The sequence below is a fragment of the Anomaloglossus baeobatrachus genome, chromosome 7 (genome assembly GCF_048569485.1).
Source record: "Anomaloglossus baeobatrachus isolate aAnoBae1 chromosome 7, aAnoBae1.hap1, whole genome shotgun sequence".
Classification (NCBI taxonomy): Eukaryota; Metazoa; Chordata; class Amphibia; order Anura; family Aromobatidae; genus Anomaloglossus; species Anomaloglossus baeobatrachus.
In genome coordinates this window covers 287776588-287798966 of record NC_134359.1, presented here as the reverse complement: position 1 = coordinate 287798966, position 22379 = coordinate 287776588, and the positions used below count along the sequence as shown (strand labels likewise).

Genomic DNA, 22379 nt, shown 5'->3' with positions numbered 1-22379 from the left:
TGGAACTGCCCTGAGGATCTCCGCCAGTTCATCCGAGACCAGAAGCCAAAGGGGTCCACGGCTACAGCTGCCCTTGCCGATGACTACACCAACAACCGGGCCCCTGAAGCCAGGAGAGCAGCCACCAGCAGCACCTGGAGAGGGGGTAAGATGAATTCTGCGACTGCCCCACCTGCCCCTAGACTGCAGGGGGTGTCCCCCTCAACTCCCCTCTCCAGGCCCGTGGCGGAACCAAGACGGTGCCACCAGTGCAACCTACCTGGACACTTCAAGGCCATGTGCCCTCAGCGTCCCAAGGCCCCGGCTCCGTCCCCGTCCCAAGGGCCGCCCAAGGTGTATTGTGTGGGTGGGGGTGGTGGTAGGTCCCTGGACAGCTTCCAACCTGTCACCGTCGGCCGGTCTGTGACCATAGGACTGCGAGACAGCGCCTCGGAGGTGACTCTGGTGCGGCCTGAGATGGTGTCCCCCCAAGACTTGATCCCTGGAAAAACCCTCGCTGTCTCCGGGATTGGAGGCACTGACCCGGCGCTGCCTGTTGCTGACATTTATGTGGACTGGGGCGCAGGGCGGGGGGTGAGGGAGGTGGGGGTAACTGATCGGATCCCTGCAAACGTGCTACTTGGGACAGATTTGGGGCAGATAACCTCCCAGTTTGGGCCCCAACCAAGGGCTGAACCTTCAGCCCGTACTGACATGACTCCTAACAATGTTAATGTGTTATCTATGAATGATGTAAGGGAGGAGGGAGTGAACTCTGATATTTCTGCTTGCATAGACACCATAGACACACACTCAGCTGCAGCTGTGACAGGGGAGGGGGTCAGAGAAAGGTGTGACAATGCCTCTACAAGTAACCAGCCTGTGAGCTGGGATCTGTTGCCCTCTGCAGGGATAAGCAGAGAGCAGGGTGCTGCAGGGGGAGGACCAGTGTGTGGGGTGGGGGCTACCACAGCAAATGTGGGGTCCCCAGAGATTTCACAGCGGGGTTCTGTTGCTGCAGGAGGGGAACAGGCAGGTGAGATTGGGGCCGGTCCAGGAGCGGAAGTGCTCCCAGGTAAGATCTCGGTGCATGGTTCCCCCACAACCGGGGTGTCAGGAAGCCAGGTAGGTCTGCCTGAACCGGCGACTTGGTCAGGAACGGAGGAGGAGCAGGCACGACCCACGGTCGCAGCGGCTGTGGCCGCTGTCACCCGCAGTGGGAGTGCTGGAAGCCAAGGGGCCTCCCGGAGGTCCGATAGCTCTTCCCCTTCTGACCAAGTGGCAGCCGAGTCAGGTGGAGGCCAGGACACAGGTCCCGGGGTACTGACTGAAGATGTGACAGTCTCGACGATTCTGGCCACATCTAGTCAGGGGTTTCAGGCAGCGTTAGAAGCTGACGACAGCCTGAAAGCTCTTAAGGAGCAGGCGGCACAGCCTCCCTCGGACTCGGAGCGAGTGGTCTGGGACCAAGGACGGCTGTACCGGGCCACGGTCCAGCAGGGTTCACCGGAGGCGTGGCCCAGGGACCGACAGTTGGTGGTACCCTATCCGTTCCGGACGGAGTTGTTGCGGATCGCACATGAGATTCCGATGGCCGGACACCTAGGGATCGCTAAGACCAAGGCCAGGTTAAACCAGCATTTCTACTGGCCAAAAATGGGGGCCGATGTGGCTGCCTACTGCCGTTCGTGTGAAACCTGTCAGAGAGTGGGGAAGGCGGGGCCACGCCCCAAAGCCCCACTGGTATCTCTGCCAATCATCGATGAGCCTTTCAGGAGGGTGGCTGTGGATCTGGTCGGCCCGCTGGCCATCCCCAGCAGCTCCGGGAAACGCTTCATACTGACGGTAGTGGACTATGCCACCCGGTACCCAGAAGCAGTGGCCTTGTCGTCCATTCGGGCTGACAAGGTGGCCACCGCATTGCTGGAGATTTTCTCCCGAGTGGGTTTTCCCCAGGAAATGCTCACTGACCGGGGGACCCAATTCATGTCCCAGCTGATGGAGGCCCTCGGTAAGCAAGTCCAGGTGCGACATCTGGTGGCCAGCCCGTACCATCCACAGACTAATGGCCTGTGCGAGCGGTTCAATGGCACCTTAAAGCAGATGCTTAAGATGTTGGTCGACTCCCATGGGCGTGACTGGGAGCGGTATCTCCCACACCTGTTATTTGCTTACCGGGAGGTTCCACAGGCCTCAACAGGATTCTCACCGTTTGAGCTCCTGTACGGGCGACGTGTGCGGGGCCCCCTGGCTCTGGTGAAAGAGGCTTGGGAAGGGGATTTGGCCACCCCTGGAGTGTCGGTTATCGAGTATGTCATGCGCTTCCGGGACAAAATGCAGGCCTTGACGCAACTGGTACACGACAATATGGCTCAAGCCCAGGCCGATCAGAAGCGTTGGTACGACCAGAACGCTTGTGAGAGGACCTACCAAGTGGGTCAAAAGGTGTGGGTACTGGTCCCCGTACCACAGGACAAGCTTCAGGCAGCCTGGGAAGGCCCATACCTCGTGTACCAGCAGCTCAACCCTGTAACGTACCTGGTCACCCTGGACCCTGCCCGTGGAAGGCGGAAGCCCTTCCATGTGAACATGATGAAGGCACATCATGAGCGGGAGGCATGTGCGCTCCCCGTGTGCAACCTGCCCGAGGAGGGAGAAGCGGAAACCCTCTTGGATATGCTAGCCCAGGTTAGGGCAGGCGGATCCATTGAGGATGTGGAGGTTGGCCACCAGCTCTTGGAAGACCAACGGTCCCAGCTGTGGGCCACCCTCCTCCCCTTCCGGGGGTTGTTTACCAACCAGCCCGGAAGGACTGACTTGGCTGTCCATCACGTGGACACTGGGGATCATCCCCCGATCCGGCGTTCAGCATATCGGGTCTCCCTGGAGGTGCAGCAACACATGCGCCAGGAGATTGACGAGATGCTGAAGCTGGGGGTGATCCAGGCATCCAACAGCGCTTGGGCCTCGCCTGTAGTCCTCGTCCCTAAGAAGGACCGAACCACTCGGTTCTGCGTGGACTACAGGGGGCTCAATGCGGTCACGGTCGCCGATGCGTACCCAATGCCACGCATCGATGACCTGCTCGATCAGTTGGCCGGGGCTCAGTACCTGACCATCATGGATCTGAGCCGGGGATATTGGCAGATCCCCCTGACTCGCAAGGCCAGGGAACGCTCTGCCTTTATTACCCCATTTGGACTGTACGAGTCCACGGTGATGCCATTCGGGATGAGGAATGCCCCTGCCACTTTCCAGCGGATGGTCAACACCCTGCTCAAGGGACTTGAAGGGTACGCGGCCGCGTACCTGGATGACATTGCCGTCTTCAGTCCCACCTGGGAGGACCACCTAGAGCATCTAGCACAGGTGCTCAGGCGGATCCACCGGGCAGGTTTGACCATCAAGCCGGGAAAGTGTCAGCTGGCCATGAGCGAGGTCCAGTACCTCGGTCACCGGGTAGGCGGGAGAACACTGAAGCCCGAGCCTGAGAAAGTGGAGGCCATCGCATCCTGGCCCACCCCCAGGACCAAGAAGCAGGTGATGTCCTTCTTGGGGACCGCCGGGTACTATAGGAGGTTTGTTCCACGCTATAGTAGCCTGGCAAAGCCCTTGACGGACCTCACCAAGAAGAAGCTGCCCTCTGCAGTCGATTGGACAATGGACTGCGAGACAGCCTTCCAGGCCCTAAAGGACGCCCTGTCCAGCCCGCCCGTGCTACAGGCAGCCGACTTCACGCGGCCGTTTGTAGTACAGACCGACGCCAGTGACTTCGGCCTCGGTGCGGTGCTCAGCCAGGTGGACTCTGCGAGCCAAGAGCACCCAGTCTTGTACCTGAGCAGGAAGCTGTTACCAAGGGAAGTTGCCTATTCCACGATGGAGAAGGAGTGCCTGGCCATAGTGTGGGCCCTGCAGCGTCTGCAACCCTATCTATACGGGCGCCACTTCATCGTGGAGACGGACCACAATCCCCTCAGCTGGTTGCACACCGTCTCTGGGACGAATGGGCGATTGTTGCGATGGAGCCTTGCGCTCCAGCAATACAACTTCACCATTCGCCACAAAAGGGGCCGTGACCACGGTAACGCAGACGGGCTGTCCCGACAAGGAGAGGTCGCGGACGGGCGCACGGGGGAACACCGGAGTGTGCTGCCCCCTAGCGCCCTCAAAAGGGGGGAGGTGTGAGGCAAATCCCGGGATATGAAGATGAATTATGACTCCAGTCATAATCCCTCATCACTCCCTGGCAGTGCCCCCTCCCTTCTTGTTCTCAGTGTTCCACTTACACCTCCAGGGCCATGTCCTGTGATATGGAGATGAGGTGGTGTGGGAACAATGGACACAGGATGACTCCCTGCCGTCACCCTGTAACAAGAGTTGTATCTCATTAGCAAGGCTATGGAACTAGCTAGACAGAACGACTCCAGTAAAAAATGGTTCATATCTCGCAAGCCATATTTCCGATAAATATGGCAACCATAAAAATGGTGTCTCCGCATGCGGACGATGCTGGCACACCCTTTTTATGGGAGCAGGACATTGGGAAATGCCCCAGGCGTGATATCAGCCAATGGGGAACTGGCAGACAGGTCATGAGTCCCCTCGTTCTGTAGCTAAATTCATAACTGTCACAATGAGAGCATTGGCGTCCGCCTACGACGCTCCCAGGCCAAGTTATGGCCATATTCCATGTTGTGGATTTTGTCCATAACTCCAGCCAGGGGTGGAGCAGTGCTCCCTCTGAGGTCACGAAGGTAGGAGGGGACCTGGATTTGCCAGGTTGATAACCCTACTTCGGCCATTTTCCAGTGTTCTTTCGCTGGGGGCACGTGTAGGAAACATCTGTGGGAAGGATCCTAGAAACCTGGTCTACAGCGCCCCCCTGTGGCCAGACGCAACAAGGTAACTGCTGGAACTGTGTATGCCTGTTTGTAACCCATGCTTTGATTGTAACTGTACTCTGACATATGTATATTCTGTAGATTCCCTATTGTATATATTGTAGTCTAGTGTGCTTTAGGCTGATTAAATTATATAATTAATCTTGGGCTGTTCTGTTATCTCGATCTTGAATCCCACGTCTGTGTGTTCGGCTAATAGTTACCGTAAATCGGTTGGTGGCAGCGAATTGTGCCAAGGATTATTGTGGGGAGGCCAGTGAGATTCGGGGAGATTTTATATATTCCGCCCGCGGAGGTCGGGGGAATATATACCTTACTCTCACCGGGGACCCTTCAATAATCGGCATAAGTAGTATAGCGGCCTCCTTGCTTATGGTCGGGCAATTCCATAATTGGCCTGACTATAAGAGGGGCGCTAGAGAGCGCGTCACGTGCTCTGTCTGTCGGTCGGGAGGTATAAAGGAGGGGTGACCCCCACTTGTTACCCCCCGATTGTGACGTACTGGTAGCCAGCGCGGGGGATTTCTGAGTGACCCCCCCGGTGGTTTGTGACAGGAGGCTCCTAGGAACCTCCAAAAGACGGCCGGGATAGGGGCACCGTCATTTAAACCCAAGTCTGAATTACTACCATGGGTCCCCTATATGTGAGATCAGTGCCTCCCATTCAATCTAGAGGATAACGGCCAGACTATATTAAGATGGAGGGTCCTAGGCCCTCCGAAAGACGGCCGGGATAGAAGCACCGTCATTTAAACCCAAGTCCGAATTACCACCGTGGGTCACCTATATGTGAAATCAGTGCCCCCAATTCAATCTAGAAGATAACGGCCTGACTATATTAAGATGGAGGCTCCTAGTAGGCCCCTCCGAAAGACGGCAGAGATAGGAGCACTGTCATGTAAACCCAAGTCTGAATTACCACCGTGGGTCCCCTATATGTGAAATCAGTGCCCTCCATTCAATCTAGAGGATAACGGCCGGACTATATTACGATGGAGGCTCCTAGGCCCCTCCGAAAGACGGCAGAGATAGGAGCACCGTCATCTAAATCCAAGTCTGATTTTCCACCGTGGGTCCCCTATATCTGAAATCAGTGCCCCCCATTCAATCTAGAAGATAACGGCCTGACTATATTAAGATGGAGGCTCCTAGGCCTCTCCGAAAGACGGCAGAGATAGGAGCACTGTCATGTAAACCCAAGTCTGAATTACCACCGTGGGTCCCCTATATGTGAAATCAGTGCCCTCCATTCAATCTAGAGGATAACGGCCGGACTATATTAAGATGGAGGCTCCTAGGCCTCTCCGAAAGACGGCAGAGATAGGAGCACTGTCATGTAGACCCAAGTCTGAATTACCACCGTGGGTCCCCTATATGTGAAATCAGTGCCCTCCATTCAATCTAGAGGATAACGGCCGGACTATATTAAGATGAAGGCTCCTAGGCCCCTCCGAAAGACGGCAGAGATAGGAGCACTGTCATGTAAACCCAAGTCTGAATTACCACCATGGGTCCCCTATATGTGAAATCAGTGCCCCCATTCAATCTAGAAGATAATGTCCTGACTATATTAAGATGGAGGCTCCTTGGCCCCTCTGAAAGACCGAACCTGACCCTAACTGCGGCCATAATGTGCACGGTCCAAGTCTATTGGGTTATGGTGACCGACCACCGGACATTGAGTCCCTTAAACATTACGCTCTTGTCGCCCTCATTTCAATCTGGTAGGATCATCGGGGACCCCTAATTTCGGAGAGACAGGGCTGGCCCCAGATTTAAGCCTTTCTGAGTCTCAATTGACCCCTCTTTGCTTTCGATTTTTCTTCCAAGAGTCTTGAGTCAACAGAGGGTCCATTTTATATATATAAAGGGTGCAGTAAGCTGGTAACCACGATCAGACATCTTAAGGGGCTCTTGCACCACAGAAGGGGACGATATACGGACAAATAGGTTATCGTCACAACATAGTCCTTCAGAGGGATTTTCTAAGGTGCCTCTTTGTATATTGCACATATAATCCCCTTTTTGCTATATACCAGACATGCCTATGACCCTCTCCTCCTGAAAAAAAACCCTCTCCACTTTTCCGAAATAATGAACTCCATTCGCACATTACATTACAAGGAACATGCTCGTCTGTATCACATAAACCTCGTAATGTGCCAAGAACGCTGAATAATGGAGGTGATGAAGACTGCCAGGACCCAACAACCACCATTTTTCCCCCCCTAGAAAGACACAACACCGTTCTCTTATAAATTAAAATACTTTTATTTGAATTTTCCATTTTTGGAGAGAGGTATGGGGAAAAAACCACTCTCATCTTTTGGCATAAAATTTGGTCGCAGCTTTTAACCAGGCATTAACTTGCCAACATCACGGGGTTCAGGCAAATGTACCGCCATCCGGCCGTCCGGCGCGGGTATTTCACCACCACTTTTCCTACCCCTTCCGCTGCTGCGACTTAAAACACAGTAAACTCCAACAAACTTGGAAAACAAAAGGGAGGGAGGGTGGGAAACTGGTCCGGGTCCTGCAGCCGAGAGGCCGGAAGCTGGGCAGCACAGTGATATGTATCCAGGAGGCGGGGCTTAGGCCAGTCACACCACAGGAGGCGGGGGCGGCAGGTCAGTGTCTTTCCAGGGGGGAGAACTCTATTTTAACATGCAGAGGGGCCAGCAGTCAGGGGGCAGCATCTCAAGTTTCTGGCTGCAGTGCCCCTCAGACTGCCAGGACCCAACAACCACCATTTTTCCCCCCCTAGAAAGACACAACACCGTTCTCTTATAAATTAAAATACTTTTATTTGAATTTTCCATTTTTGGAGAGAGGTATGGGGAAAAAACCACTCTCATCTTTTGGCATAAAATTTGGTCGCAGCTTTTAACCAGGCATTAACTTGCCAACATCACGGGGTTCAGGCAAATGTACCGCCATCCGGCCGTCCGGCGCGGGTATTTCACCACCACTTTTCCTACCCCTTCCGCCAAGGAGCAGCACAGCGCCAGCAAGCTGCGACCCCACCCAAAAAACTGAAATACCTGCGCCGTCCCAGGAATTTCCGCAAACACCATATCCACAACATCATCATTCGGGATGTACCCATCTGAGCTTAAGGACAGCCAAATATTGCCTTCCAGCTGGCGGTGCCAGACCTCCAACCTTTTTTTTTTTTTTTTTTATACAAACACTTTATGAACAGCACAACTTGGGTAGGCCCCGATCGACCATGCGCCAGGAGAGATCCTTATCACCTTCTTCCATAGCTCCAAGCCCCCTGGGCCAGAGGGTAACCTTCGACCGGATCGTTGTAACACTCTGCACTAAAACAGGGAAATTTGTACCTCTCTGACCGGATAAGGGTAAGAGGCCTAGCTAGACGGCCTTGGACCAGATACTTGAAGCCTATGTGTATCACCAAGTCGATTGTAAAAAAGAGAGCTCACGCAATCTTGGTCCCCTCCGATAAACCCACCGCTGAGCCAAGCCCCGGCAACCTCTCCAATTACATCCACTGTAACAGGAACAAAGAACCGACCACCAAGGCGAAGAGGCGAAGATCCGCTCTCCTCGCTGCCAACATACATGGAAGTAACCTCGGACCCAATCACTGGGCCGACTTGGATCTGAAAGGCAAAAACACTGTCAGAACAGGGAATTCTCGTAACCGTCAAACACCTCTTCTCTCCAAGGTGGTACTGACAAAACTTTTTTTTTTTTTTTTTTTTTTTTTGGATAAACAAATCACAATCATATCATTTTATATTAGCCCTGTACGCTGTTCTGAATCTCCTTACGTGTCAAATAAAAACCCGATTTCAAAAAAGAAAACCAACTCCGACCTGTCGTCCCTCATAATGCATTTCCATTGTCGTCACCTGATCCACTGAAACTGTGCTCATGTATGCTGGCTCCTGAAGCCTTGTAGCACCCCAACTCTGGGAGAGTACGTGCCGGGTACCAGGCTGGCAAACACCAAAAATAACGAACGAGTAACCGTCGCATTACCAACCAAAAACCAGCCCACAAAATGGAGGACAAACTACGTGACGCTAAAATGAAGTGCCGTCGTCATGGGTAAAAACTGGTCCCATACTCCCGCTCGCCTAAGAGAAACAACCGACAACGTCGGGACACCCGCCGAGTGGGAGAAAAAGATCCAAAATATCAATGTATAGATTTGCAATGGGGCGAACAATCCAAACCACCCCTTTTTTTTTTTTTTTTTTTTTTTTTAAAAACAAAACAATCTTCGGCTAAAAAAGAATAGGCCTACTGTGCTCCACTCGCTTACCATAATCATCCAACCCTTCAATACCTTTCACCCCACAAGACCCTCATCGCTTCAGTACCGTTCCACAATTTAAATTTGGGAAGACCGTCCTCGTAACAGTTTGCTTGCAACCGAAAATGGTGCACATTCGCTGACTACTGCAGGGCGTGTAATACAAGAGGGTGGCTTGTAAAATCGTCACGCACATAAACCACCAGAGCAACATCCGCTGAATAACGTACCATAGAACCGTCAAGTCCATGCAAAATGGAGGCCTGGATCATGGGCCTAACTTCACCACACACCCCACCATCTGGCTGAGAACTCCAAACCTGGATCCTGCTGGTGGGTTGAGTTACCAAAATACCTGAGATTGGGATTGCAATAAGGTGCCCGATGCTAACCCGGACCCAGATGCCTGTTTCGTCTTCAACCCTGCATTGACCCATAGGCATTCCAAGCCACAAAAAACCTAATCAGCCTGATTACTTATTCGAGGAAAGGGCTGTAGTTGGTTAAGGCTTTTACCCACCGGCACCGTCGGACCACTGGTCATTCTCCTATTTCCCAGTCCACCCCCCCCTTTTGTGTAGCTGGAACCATAATAGGGGGAAAGGCGCAATCAAAGGTAGGTTAATGGACCATGCCCCCCCCCGGGCCCAGCATAAGGAGCATTTTTTTTTTTTTTTTTATATATATATATAACTATATAAACCTTTTGAATCGCAAATGATCTCAAACAGCTGGCCCTGCAACGCCGTAATACTCCATCTACAAATCTGTCTGTTCCTGCTCTTGAAACTATTATGGCATGGCACGGTGGCTCAGTGGCTAGCTGCAGCCCTGGGGTCCTGGGCCCAAATCCCGCCAAGGACACCATCCGCAAGGAGCCTGTACGTTCTCCCCGTGACTGCGTGGGTCTACTCCGGGCACTCTAGCCTCCTCCCACACCCCCATAAACATACAGGTAAGGAATCCAGACCGTAAGCCCCAATGGGGCAGCATCCCCAATCCATGCAACGCACCCAAAAACTAAAAGCGAATTTATACCTTTTAGAATATTTATGTGGAAGTAATTGTCCAGAAAATATTAGCGAGCCTAATTATTCTGCGAATAGCTAACCTTGCCGGTTTACCCATCTCACTTGTTTATTTTCGGTTCCTACGGTAAGGAAAACCAATTAAAACATACGTAATTAACCAAAGAGGGAAAATCTAGTACAAAAGGATGAGAATTACTTCACTACAAAAGAGAAGCAATTTTAGAAAAACAATCAAACCATGCAAATGTACAGAAATATACTTCTCACATTTCGATAAAACTATCTGTGGCCAATATAGATCACTTCTTTCAATTACAGCATGAAATTAGGGGTATAACAGGGGTGTGAGATCCCGTGATCCCATCATATTGTCACTAATCACTAAATCACTTGAAGGGTCAGTTAACAGGTGGCAACAAGATTATTACAAGGAATGTAGGCCGCCTGTATTAAAATAAGGTTGAAAAATAAGATGTTTAATTTTTGAAAAAACGTCTCAGAGGAGATCTCATTCGTACCTCGTCCGACAGGCCTACACGCTGCCGTAACCCTCAGTCTGATACAGCGCCGCACAATCAGCTCTGCCCTCATCTACTGTATCCTCACCTATCCCCTGTAGACTGTGAGCCCTCGCGGGCAGGGTCCTCTCTCCTCCTGTAGACTGTGAGCCCTCGCGGGCAGGGTCCTCTCTCCTCCTGTAGACTGTGAGCCCTCGCGGGCAGGGTCCTCTCTCCTCCTGTAGACTGTGAGCCCTCGCGGGCAGGGTCCTCTCTCCTCCTGTAGACTGTGAGCCCTCGCGGGCAGGGACCTCTCTCCTCCTGTAGACTGTGAGCCCTCGCGGGCAGGGTCCTCTCCTCCTGTAGACTGTGAGCCCTCGCGGGCAGGGTCCTCTCTCCTCCTGTACCAGACTGCGCCTTGTATGGTCTATGATTAGTATACTGGTACGTATTTTGTAAAACCCCCGTCCCATGCAAAGCGCCATGAATTATATGGCCCTGTAATAAATAATAATAATTTGTATAAATACCCTCGTGGTCAATATAAATAAACTGTCACCAAACTTAATCCTCCGAAATAGGGAAAGCTTCTTTACAGTTAGAGCGGGTAGATTGTGGAATGCTGTCTACAAGGGGTAGGAATGCTAGATACCATCACAGCTTTTACCAGGAACGGGGGAAGGGCGATTCCCTCAGCACCAATAACATTGTTTGTTATAATAACTTAGTGACAACATGTAGAGCTGGGCGGGACGCCTGTTACCTGTGACATCACGTTATCCTCCCTAGGGGGACTTATCCCACCCTGCATTCCCCATCAGGGTACTCACCTGGTGATTCAGGAAATGACAAGACGACTGGATCTAGATCTACCCACGTAACGCCTGCTACGACGACGCTCACACCTATCCAAGGGTTAAGATGACAGATTCCGGACATGGTGGCTACCCATGCCAAAGCTTGCTACCGTGACCCCTGCACATGACCGTACAACGCGATAGTCGGCACCGCACCCACCGCCGCCATAACATGCTGAAACCACTGTGTGACAACGGTGAGGGGCTGTTAACAGTCACCATTGTCATAATGTCAAATGGAGTGTGTTTTGGCCTGGGAGGGGGCTTGGTGTAGGTTTGGTATCAGCAGGAGGGAAAACACGCCACCTGCTGACTGTTGCTTCTTGCCCCTGTTCACTACCAGCCCCTCAATTTGAACAATGAAGTCCTAACAGAATCCCCTAACCCACCCGCTCACTGGGAGACCCACATGGTCCCTGGTTCATTCCCAGGCTAGCCCCCTTGGCATTCCCGGGGCATACAAACGGAGGGGAGGGGAAGTTCAGTGCGTGTGGGATGGGGTGATTTGAACTCTTGCAGGTTAGTGCCTGCATACTACATTCCCCCCCACCGTGCCTCCAACCTGCGCTGTGACAGGGACAGCACTGAGTCTGCACTTCAATTAGGCTGTGTGCGTAATTCATGCGTCCTGCGTCCCCTGCACAGTCTATGGAGACTGTGCAGAGGCCGTACGCACGTTGCATAGTAGAACGCAGCGATTCAGCTGGGGCCCGAATCCCTGTGTTCTAAGAAGTGACATGTCACTTCTTCCGTGCGCTCCGCCGGCAGCTCCTGCTCTGACTATGGCAGGAGCTGCAGGCTGAGCGCACGCTCTCTGCCGGCACCATGCGCCTCAGAACGGAGCTTTTCAGCTGCGCTCTGAGGCACACCTTTTAGGTGCCGTGCAGAGCGCACACAGCCCTACCCTGCTCCTTCTCAGTACTGGCGGCGGTGGCTGGGCGGCGGTGGCTGGGCGGCGGTTAGGCGGGGCCAAAGACAAAAAGCGCGAAGCGCTTTTTTTTTAAAAACTTAATGGCGGCTCAAGCTGACCGGCGGGCAGGTAGTTTCCTCAGAAACGCCGCTCGCCGGCGCCCATAGCTTGAGCCTCAGCATGGAGGGAGCCGCTCACAGCAAACAGCGCCGTGAGCAGGACGCTTTCCTCCATGCTGATTTTTGGGGAGGCTGGAGGGAGGGAGGGGGTTAAGGGTGTTTAAAAAATGACGAGCACAAGCGGACCAGCGGGCGGGTCGTTCCCATAGAACGCTGCGCTCACCGGCACACATCGCTTGTGCCTCAGCAGAGAGGGAGCCGCTCACAGCTAACAGCGCTGTGAGCTGAAACGCTTACCTCCCTGCTGATAGCTCTCATTCCGCATCCAGGAGCGGGTCCCTGTGTCCGGCTGTCCAAACAGGTCCGGGTCCTGCAGCCGAGAGGCTGGAAGCTGGGCAGCACAGTGATATGTATCCAGGAGGCGGGGCTTAGGCCAGTCACACCACAGGAGGCGGGGGCGGCAGGTCAGTGTCTTTCCAGGGGGGAGAACTCTATTTTAACATGCAGAGGGGCCAGCAGTCAGGGGGCAGCATCTCAAGTTTCTGGCTGCAGTGCCCCTCACACTGGCAGACTGAAAACCATCCGTTCACAGATTGCGAAACACAAAGGCGGAGGAGGGGCGACACCAGAGAATGGAGTGTTTACAGTGTATATATACCTGTATATATACCTTGGCTTCAAAACAAACAGCAGTCACATAAAAACAGCCGGGCCATAAAGCACTGCACGATGGAATTTACAAGTCCATTTTTTTATTCCCTCTGGCACCAAATGTCCAAATAAAATACGGCAGCTCCGTCGCTTTCCATAACTTGTAATGAAACATGATACATAATTGTGGAACTGGCGGAGCTGTAGACGTCGGGCACTCAGATTTGGGCCGGCCAAATTACAATACTTATCCTACCCTGGTCCCTTCCACCATTACGGACCCAAAACCCACCCAGACGTCCACAACTTCCACTGGCCATAAAGCAATACTACTACACACGAAACAACAAAGAAATGGTTCAGCGTCAGTGGGAACCAGTCCCAAATCATCAGGGTACCAAATTCTGGCTAAAATGTGTGACCTTTTATGCTCTATCTGCATGCCTATCCTGAAGCCAGCAAAGTCTATGAGATTTCTGAAGTGCTGTGCTCACATTGCTTTTTTTCCCTTGCAGATTTGGTGCAGATTTTGTTGCAGAAAAAGTGCACAGCAGGTCAATTATTTGGGTATGTGTGTGTGACACCCTGGACAAGCCAGGTAGTCACAGATAGAGCCCCGCACAACACCAGTCCCCTCACTAGGTAACATCAGCCAACCACATAACACCCTAGTCACCTCCCTCAGTGCTTAATGGACACCCAGCGGGTGGAGCCAGGAGATTGGACACGCCCACCGAGGAGTTCAGAGAGCCTGAGGCGTGAAAAGTAGTCAGTTTCTAGTTGGAGTCTGTTAGTAAAGGTAAAGTAAAGTGGAGGTCAGGCCTGTGTTTCAGGTCTGCAACTAACTGACAGGTGCCAGGGTTGGAGCCCGGGCACCTTTGGCTAGGAGGCATACGGAGGCCTCTGTCTGCAGGAGCCGGGAAGACGGCTCGGTGGAACCGTGGTGGACCGGGGCAGAGTAGTGGCCCGCCGGTACCGAACCGGGGAACCGACTCGGAAACCGGAGCACAAGAGGGGGTACTCAGACCCTGAAACGAGGTCTAGAAACTACTCGACTGAGTTAATTAACTGATTGCGGTCTGGACTTTAGGTCCTTTCCCACCCAAAGTCTCTCATAGAAGACAACAGCCCAACGAGGGGGATAGAGAGCCACCGCCAAGGCTCAGAGATCCCACGGGCCAGCGTCTGTGGGCAAAAAGGCTCTTCCGACATCCACAAGCCGGGGAGCGGACTCCTGACGCTGCAAGCGCAGGTAGTCCAACAACTCAAACAGGTGCAGGAGAAAGGCAGAGACCACCAACTGGGTGGGGGAACCCGACTGCAGCCGGCTGCGGGCACCGACCACCATCATATTGGTTTACCAGAGACTCGAGTGTTTCATTCTAATAGTGAGTACACCAGTGCCCTCCGGCAGCCCATCTCCCTGCACTGCCAAAGCACCCCCAACGGGTCCCGGGGCCACCATCCCTGCCCACGGAGGGGTTAACAACTTGCTGCATACCATCTCCCCCGGGTGCCCCGTAACTGCAGCGGTGGTGTCCACCTTCACCACATCCCGTGGGTGGCGTCACAAACTCAAACACGGCTCCGGCCGTACACGTACGTCCCCAAACCGCCAACCCCCCTTTTTGGTCGGAGTGACCGCAGGGCCCCCGGGTACGGAGACCCTCAAGCCACCCACTGAAGGTCCGGACCCGAGCGGCTCGGTTGCAGCCGAGCACAGGGCGGCACATGTGCACGCTGCAGAAATTTTCTGCACCAAAAACGCACCTTGTGGCCAAAAAAATGCACCAAGAACTGCATTTGTTTTTGGTGCGTTTTTGTGTATGTTTTTTTTCAGTGATGTCAATGGCTGGAGAAGGGCTACAAAACGTAGGAAAAAATGGACCAACAATTGACATTCTGCTCTAAAATAGAAGCAACGTGTGCACAGCATGCCTGATTTCCACTAGACTTTGCTGGTATAAGGATAGACATGCAGATATGGGCAACAAACTGCACGATAAACTGCACCAAAAACTGCACTGTGCGCACAGTGCATATTTGAAGCGTTTGGGGTGCAGTTTGTTGCCCTAAGTTGCGTGTCTTTGCTTCCCCAGCAAAGTCTATGAGAATTCAGAAAGGCTGTGCGCACGTTGTTTCTTTTTTTTCCTTGCAGTTTTGGTTGCTGAAAAAAGAAGCAGCATGTCACTTCTGTCTGCGTTTTTGATCTGTGTTTTTCCATTGAATATAGTGTAAAAAACACATGGGCACAAACGCACCCAAAAAAACGCTACAAAATGCACCAAAAACGCACCGAAACGCAGCAAGAACTCATCAAAAAGGCATGTGTTGTTTTTTTTTATGCGTTTGTTCTGCCAGAGGGTGCATTTTTCCCTGAAGAAACAAAACTGCAGTGTGTGCACATAGCGAGGGTGTTTTTTAGCCCTTCCACCCATTGACGTCATTAAAATAAAACATAGCACAAAAACGCACCGAAAACGCATGTGTTTTTAGGTGTATTTTTTTTTTTCTCAGAAGGTGCAGATTTCATGCAGAAAATTTCTGCACCCTATCTGCAGCGGGCACACATATGTCCCCATGATCCAGACATGCTGTGTTCTGGACGCAGCGTGTCCTCTCCTGCAGGGACGCGAGTGCTCTCCGCAGGAGACTGCAGCCGCCTGTGCCCATGATCCGGACATGCTGTGTTCTGGACGCAGCGTGTCCTCTCCTGCAGGGACGTGAGTGCTCTCCGCAGGAGACCGCAGTTGCCTGTGCCCACGATCAGGGTTTGGGCGTCTGTGTACATTAGCTTTATGCTCCCTGCGGACAACACTTGCGTCTCCGCAGCATAAATTGACACGCTGTGGCTCAAAAAGCTGCACCGCTTTTTCTTTTTTGGAAAAACAAGCACAGAGGGCAGGAGATTTCTATAAATCTCATCCACTGTGCTCGTACTGCACAACGCAGCGTTTTAGAAGCAGCTGTGTACAAAACACTGTGAACCCCGATTGTGGGCACGGAGCCTTAGAAGATCCTACATATTCAAAGCCTAAAGGCTACTTTACACACTGCGATATCGGTCCCGATATCGCTAGTGTGGGTACCTGCCCCCATCTGTTGCGCGACACGGGCAAATCGCTGCCCGTGCCGCACAACATCGCCCAGACCCGTCACACATACTTACCTGCCCGGCGACATCTTTTCTAAGGGGGCGGTCCGTGCGGCGTCACAGCGACGTCACTGAGCGGCCGCCCAATAGCTGCGGAGGGGCGGAGATGAGCGGGACGTAACATCCCGCCCACCTCCTTCCTTCCTCATAGCGGCCGGGAGGCAGGTAAGGAGAGGTTCCTCGTTCCTGCGGTGTCACACATAGCGATGTGTGCTGCCGCAGGAGCGACGAACTACATCGTTACTGCTGCAGTAACGATAATCGAGAATGGACCCCCATGTCACTGATGAGCGATTTTGCACGTTTTTGCAACGATGCAAAATCGCTCATTGGTGTCACACGCAGCAACATCGCTAATGTGCGTCACAAATTCCGTGACCCCAACGACTCCGCATTAGCGATGTCGCAGCGTGTAAAGCCCCCTTAACGCTTCAGATGGATCAGAAATGTTTGGGCCGGCACCCAACATTTTGCTGGCCGCTCTTATTGCTGGATTGGTCTTTTTGGCTCCCACGATCTGGACCAGTTTGTCCCTTCCGGATGCAAATCGCGATTTCCAAGTTGCCGAATGCATTCTGTTTAATTGTGTTAACGAATTCCATTTCTAAGAGGAGGTGGCAGAACGGCACCGAGCACCGGGAGCATTTCATGATTTCCTTTTAATGTTCCTCTTTCATCGCCTTTTAGCACGCTTCAAAAACGGTTTGATGCCGGCTCCTTCTTCTTCCGTCTTGCATCGTTGGCCATGTGCTGGGAGATTTAGGGGTAAAAAAAAAAATGTCAGGGTTTGATGTTCTGTCAGAAGAGTTGTGGCTGCTTGTCTGTCAGCCAGGAGAAGACGTCCGAGGATAAAAAGCTCCAATTCTGATAGAACAGCTGTGATGCAGGTGGACCATCCGCGTCCAACCCCCCCGTCCATCAGATGTGGACCATGCATAAAGCAAAAACGACGTCCCCCGGCCAAATGCCGCCTGGACAGGTTTTATGGCCGACTCTCTATAACCTCGGATACATTTAATATCATAACAGCGGGACTACCACCGTAAATACAACGCCGGATCCTTTATGGTTGCTATTTTCAGACTTTCATCTCTCTTTTGACACAAGACAACAGTGATTTCGAAGGTTTAGTGTTCACGGTCCGGTCATAAATCAGATATTATGAGAAACATGATGGCGGCTGTTTTGCAAGCCGCTGGCGAGGTGCACTTATTTATTTTTTTTATGTAAGAACGGGATGTTAAAATGTTAAAAAATCTTCTTTATTGGAAAATGATTAAAAACACATGAACACACCAAACTCAAGGTCAAAAAAGAACACGGGAAGCGTGACGCGTTTCGGACTGGGGTATTACAAGCAAAAAAAAGTCCATAGTCATAAGTGACTAAGGACTTTTTTTGCTTTTAATACCCCAGTCCGAAACGCGTTTTCCCATTGAGACCCCACGCCTATGACTATTGGGGTCTCTTTTTTCTAGCAATAGGCATTTATTAGATAGTTCTATGCTATGTCCTACACTATTGCTAGGGTGAAGGTCAATTGGAGAAAGGGGATCCTGTGTCCCCGTTGTGTCCTTTGAGGCCATCATACGGGTGGGGGTAAGAAGGACGACATGTAAAATAAGATGCTAAACGGTAACCCAAATCTGTCGTATCGTGGTTCTAGAATTTCATTGTCTTTTGGAGCCCAGACCACTCTCATCTAACACCTGGTTTGATGGAAAACTATTAACAATGAATGAGGAAGAGGTGAAGAAGTAATGACAAGAGGAAGAGGTGAAGAAGTAATGAGAAGAAGAAGAGGTGAAGAAGTAATGAGAAGAGGAAGAGGTGAAGAAGTAATGAGAAGAAGAAGAGGTGAAGAAGTAATGAGAAGAGGAAGAAGAAGTAATGAGAAGAGGAAGAGTTGAGGAAGTAATGAGAAGAGGAAGAGGTGAGGAAGTAATGAGAAGAGAAAGGGGTGAAGTAATAATGAGAAAAGGAAGAGGTGAGGAAGTAATGAGAAGAGGAAGAAGAAGTAATGAGAAGAGGAAGAGTTGAGGAAGTAATGAGAAGAGGAAGAGGTGAGGAAGTAATGAGAAGAAGAAGAGGTGAAGTAATAATGAGAAAAGGAAGAGGTGAGGAAGTAATGAGAAGAGAAAAAGGTGAAGAAATAATGAGAAAAGGAAGAGGTGAGGATGAAATGAGGAGCAGAAGAGGTGAGGAAGTAATGAGAAGAGGAAGAGGTGAAGAAGTAATGAGAAGAGGAAGAGGTGAGGAAGTAATGAGAAGAGAAAGGGGTGAGGAAGTCATGAGAAGAGGAAGATGTGAGGAAGTAATGAGAAGAGGAAGAGGTGAAGAAGTAATGAGAAGAGGAAGAGGTGAGGAAGTAATGAGAAGAGGAAGAGGTGAGGAAGTAATGAGAAGAGAAGAAGTAATGAGAAGAGGAAGAGGTGAGGAAGTAATGAGAAGAGGAAGAGGTGAGGAAGTAATGAGAAGAGAAAAAGGTGAAGAAGTAATGAGAAGAAGAGGAAGAGGTGAGGAAGTAATGAGAAGAGGAAGAGGTGAAGAAGTAATGAGAAGAGGAAGAGGTGAAGAAGTAATGAGAAGAGGAAGAGGTGAAGAAGTAATGAGAAGAGGAAGAGTTGAGGAAGTAATGAGAAGAGAAGAAGTAATGAGAAGAGGAAGAGGTGAGGAAGTAATGAGAAGAGGAAGAGGTGAGGAAGTAATGAGAAGAGAGAAGAAGTAATGAGAAGAGGAAGAGGTGAGGAAGTAATGAGAAAAGGAAGAGGTGAGGAAGTAATGAGAAGAGGAAGAGGTGAGGAAGTAATGAGAAGAGGAAGAGGTGAGGAAGTAATGAGAAGAGAAAAAGGTGAAGAAATAATGAGAAAAGGAAGAGGTGAGGATGAAATGAGGAGCAGAAGAGGTGAGGAAGTAATGAGAAGAGGAAGAGGTGAAGAAGTAATGAGAAGAGAAAGGGGTGAGGAAGTAATGAGAAGAGGAAGAGGTGAAGAAGTAGTGAGAAGAGGTGAGGAAGTAATGAGAAGAGGAAGAGGTGAGGAAGTAATGAGAAGAGGAAGAGGTGAGGAAGTAATGAGAAGAGAAAAAGGTGAAGAAATAATGAGAAAAGGAAGAGGTGAGGATGAAATGAGGAGCAGAAGAGGTGAGGAAGTAATGAGAAGAGGAAGAGGTGAAGAAGTAATGAGAAGAGGAAGAGGTGAGGAAGTAATGAGAAGAGGAAGAGGTGAGGAAGTAATGAGAAGAGGAAGAGGTGAGGAAGTAATGAGAAGAGGAAGAGGTGAGGAAGTAATGAGAAGAGAAAAAGGTGAAGAAGTAATGAGAAGAGGAAGAGGTGAGGAAGTAATGAGAAGAGGAAGAGGTGAAGAAGTAATGAGAAGAGGAAGAGGTGAGGAAGCAATGAGAAGAGGAAGAGGTGAGGAAGCAATGAGAAGAGGAAGAGGTGAGGAAGCAATGAGAAGAGGAAGAGGTGAAGAAGTAATGAGAAGAGGAAGAGGTGAGGAAGTAATGAGAAGAGGAAGAGGTGAGGAAGTAATGAGAAGAGGAAGAGGTGAGGAAGTAATGAGAAGAGAAAAAGGTGAAGAAATAATGAGAAAAGGAAGAGGTGAGGATGAAATGAGGAGCAGAAGAGGTGAGGAAGTAATGAGAAGAGGAAGAGGTGAAGAAGTAATGAGAAGAGGTGAGGAAGTAATGAGAAGAGGAAGAGGTGAGGAAGTAATGAGAAGAGGAAGAGGTGAGGAAGTAATGAGAAGAGGAAGAGGTGAGGAAGTAATGAGAAGAGAAAAAGGTGAAGAAGTAATGAGAAGAGGAAGAGGTGAGGAAGTAATGAGAAGAGGAAGAGGTGAAGAAGTAATGAGAAGAGGAAGAGGTGAAGAAGTAATGAGAAGAGGAAGAGTTGAGGAAGTAATGAGAAGAGAAGAAGTAATGAGAAGAGGAAGAGGTGAGGAAGTAATGAGAAAAGGAAGAGGTGAGGAAGTAATGAGAAGAGAGAAGAAGTAATGAGAAGAGGAAAAGGTAAGGAAGTAATGAGAAGAGGAAGATGTGAAGAAGTAATGAGAAGAGGAAGAGGTGAGGAAGTAATGAGAAGAGGAAGATGTGAAGAAGTAATGAGAAGAGGAAGAGGCGACGAAGTAATGAGAAGAAGAGGAGGTGAGGAAGTAATGAGAAAAGGAAGAGGTGAGGAAGTAATGAGAAAAGGAAGAGGTGAGGAATTTATGAGAAGAGGAAGAGGTGAGGAAGTAATGAGAAGAGGAAGAGAAGAAGTAATGAGAAGAGGAAGAGAAGAAGTAATGAGAAGAAGAGGAGGTGAGGAAGTAATGAGAAGAGGAAGAGGTGAGGAAGTAATGAGAAGAGGAAGAGAAGAAGTAATGAGAAGAAGAGGAGGTGAGGAAGTAATGAGAAGAGGAAGAGGTGAGGAAGTAATGAGAAGAGGAAGAGAAGAAGTAATGAGAAGAAGAGGAGGTGAGGAAGTAATGAGAAGAGGAAGAGGTGAGGAAGTAATGAGAAAAGGAAGAGGTGAGGAATTTATGAGAAGAGGAAGAGGTGAGGAAGTAATGAGAAGAGGAAGAGAAGAAGTAATGAGAAGAGGAAGAGGTGAGGAAGTAATGAGAAGAGGAAGAGAAGAAGTAATGAGAAGAGGAAGAGGTGAAGAAGTAATGAGGCAGCGCTTGTGTTCTCGCATCCTCTGCTCTCGTTGTGACTGCGGGCGCTCGCGTGGTCACAACAGAACTGCAGGTGACCCACAAAATCAGCTCACTACAGACCACACCCAGAAGAACATGAGCCGCATGCTTCCCAGCTGTGCAATCTGCAGTTCTGTTGTGACCGGATGCACTCCCGCGGTCACAACGAGAGCAGAGGATGCGAGGGCACATGCACCACCTTTGCATAGCGCATATGGCAGTCTGTTGAAAGAAGACACTGTTCAGAAAGAATGCGCCAGAGAAAACGCTATGCGCAGGCGCCAACTCAGACGCTGTATTAGTGAAGACTTTTACGCAATACGTCCAAATGATAGGGCACAGGCGAAGGAGGGAGGAATGCGTATGACGGTGAAAGGGAGGAAGAAGGCCAGGCAGGCAGAGAGGGGCGGAAATAGACAGCAAGACGCGACCCACATATTCCCTTCCTGTTGCACCTGTCAATCAAATAGCAGTGCATTGCTGGAACTTTACTTGCACATATTTCTAAAATAAAATATCCAATCTCTGAATATAAGGTATGGTTAGATTCCGCATCCTAGCACCAGTATAGCTCTGGCTTTACTTTATATATGAAAATCCTGATGGTTGTTTCCCTTTAAGAGGTTTTCTAGTATATCTTACAAGCAAGCATCATTGCAGAAGCCAGTGGTCACGAGCGCGAAGCCGATACGTCATCACTGCGAGACCGCTGGAGCCGCAACGGGCAAAACCGATGAGTCTACGTCTACTTATTACACCATTTTCTTCTTGTTGCCAGTTTTCTTAAAAATCTTCCAAACCCCTTTTAATGGAAATCCAAATGTGACAAAGCTCAATGTTTCCCAAAACTATATAATAGGGTTCTAAAAAAATAATAATTCCGAATTCAGAGGAGAAAATCTTTTTAGCATAAGAAATGTCAGAAGCTACAAAAAAACTTTTCGTGTTGGAGGAAAAGAGTCTCCTTGATCCTGTTTTTCGTCCGCAGCCGAGCAGCGATAGGCTAGAATTTCCCTTTGTATGAGAAAGAACCACATATAATGTCAAGGTCTCGACACGTCAGCTGACAAAGCGTTATTCATCACCTGAAAGGAATGGAAACAGAACGAGGACAGAGAAGAGAATGGAAGAGAAAATGACAGGGAGAGAGAGAGGAGTATGAAAAGCAGGGGATGAAAGAAGAGAATGAAGAGGGAGAAGAGATGGAGAGAAGAGGAAGGGACAGAAGACAAACAGCCAAAGAAATATAAAGGGAGAAAAAAAGGAAGAGAAAGAAAGAAAGAGAAAAAGAAAGAGCGAGAAAGAGAGGGAGAGAG

The 22379-nt window shown here is 50.4% G+C and overlaps 1 long non-coding RNA gene across 1 annotated transcript; it reads right to left on the bottom strand.

Annotated features, from left to right (window-relative positions):
* Positions 1-10397: 10397 nt before the first annotated feature.
* On the bottom strand, positions 10398-13075 carry LOC142245549 (uncharacterized). Its single transcript, XR_012724781.1, has 2 exons — positions 12877-13075; positions 10398-11191 (listed from the first exon to the last, which is right to left on the bottom strand). It is a non-coding gene; the product is annotated as an uncharacterized LOC142245549 (long non-coding RNA).
* Between the last annotated feature and the right edge of the window lie 9304 nt (positions 13076-22379).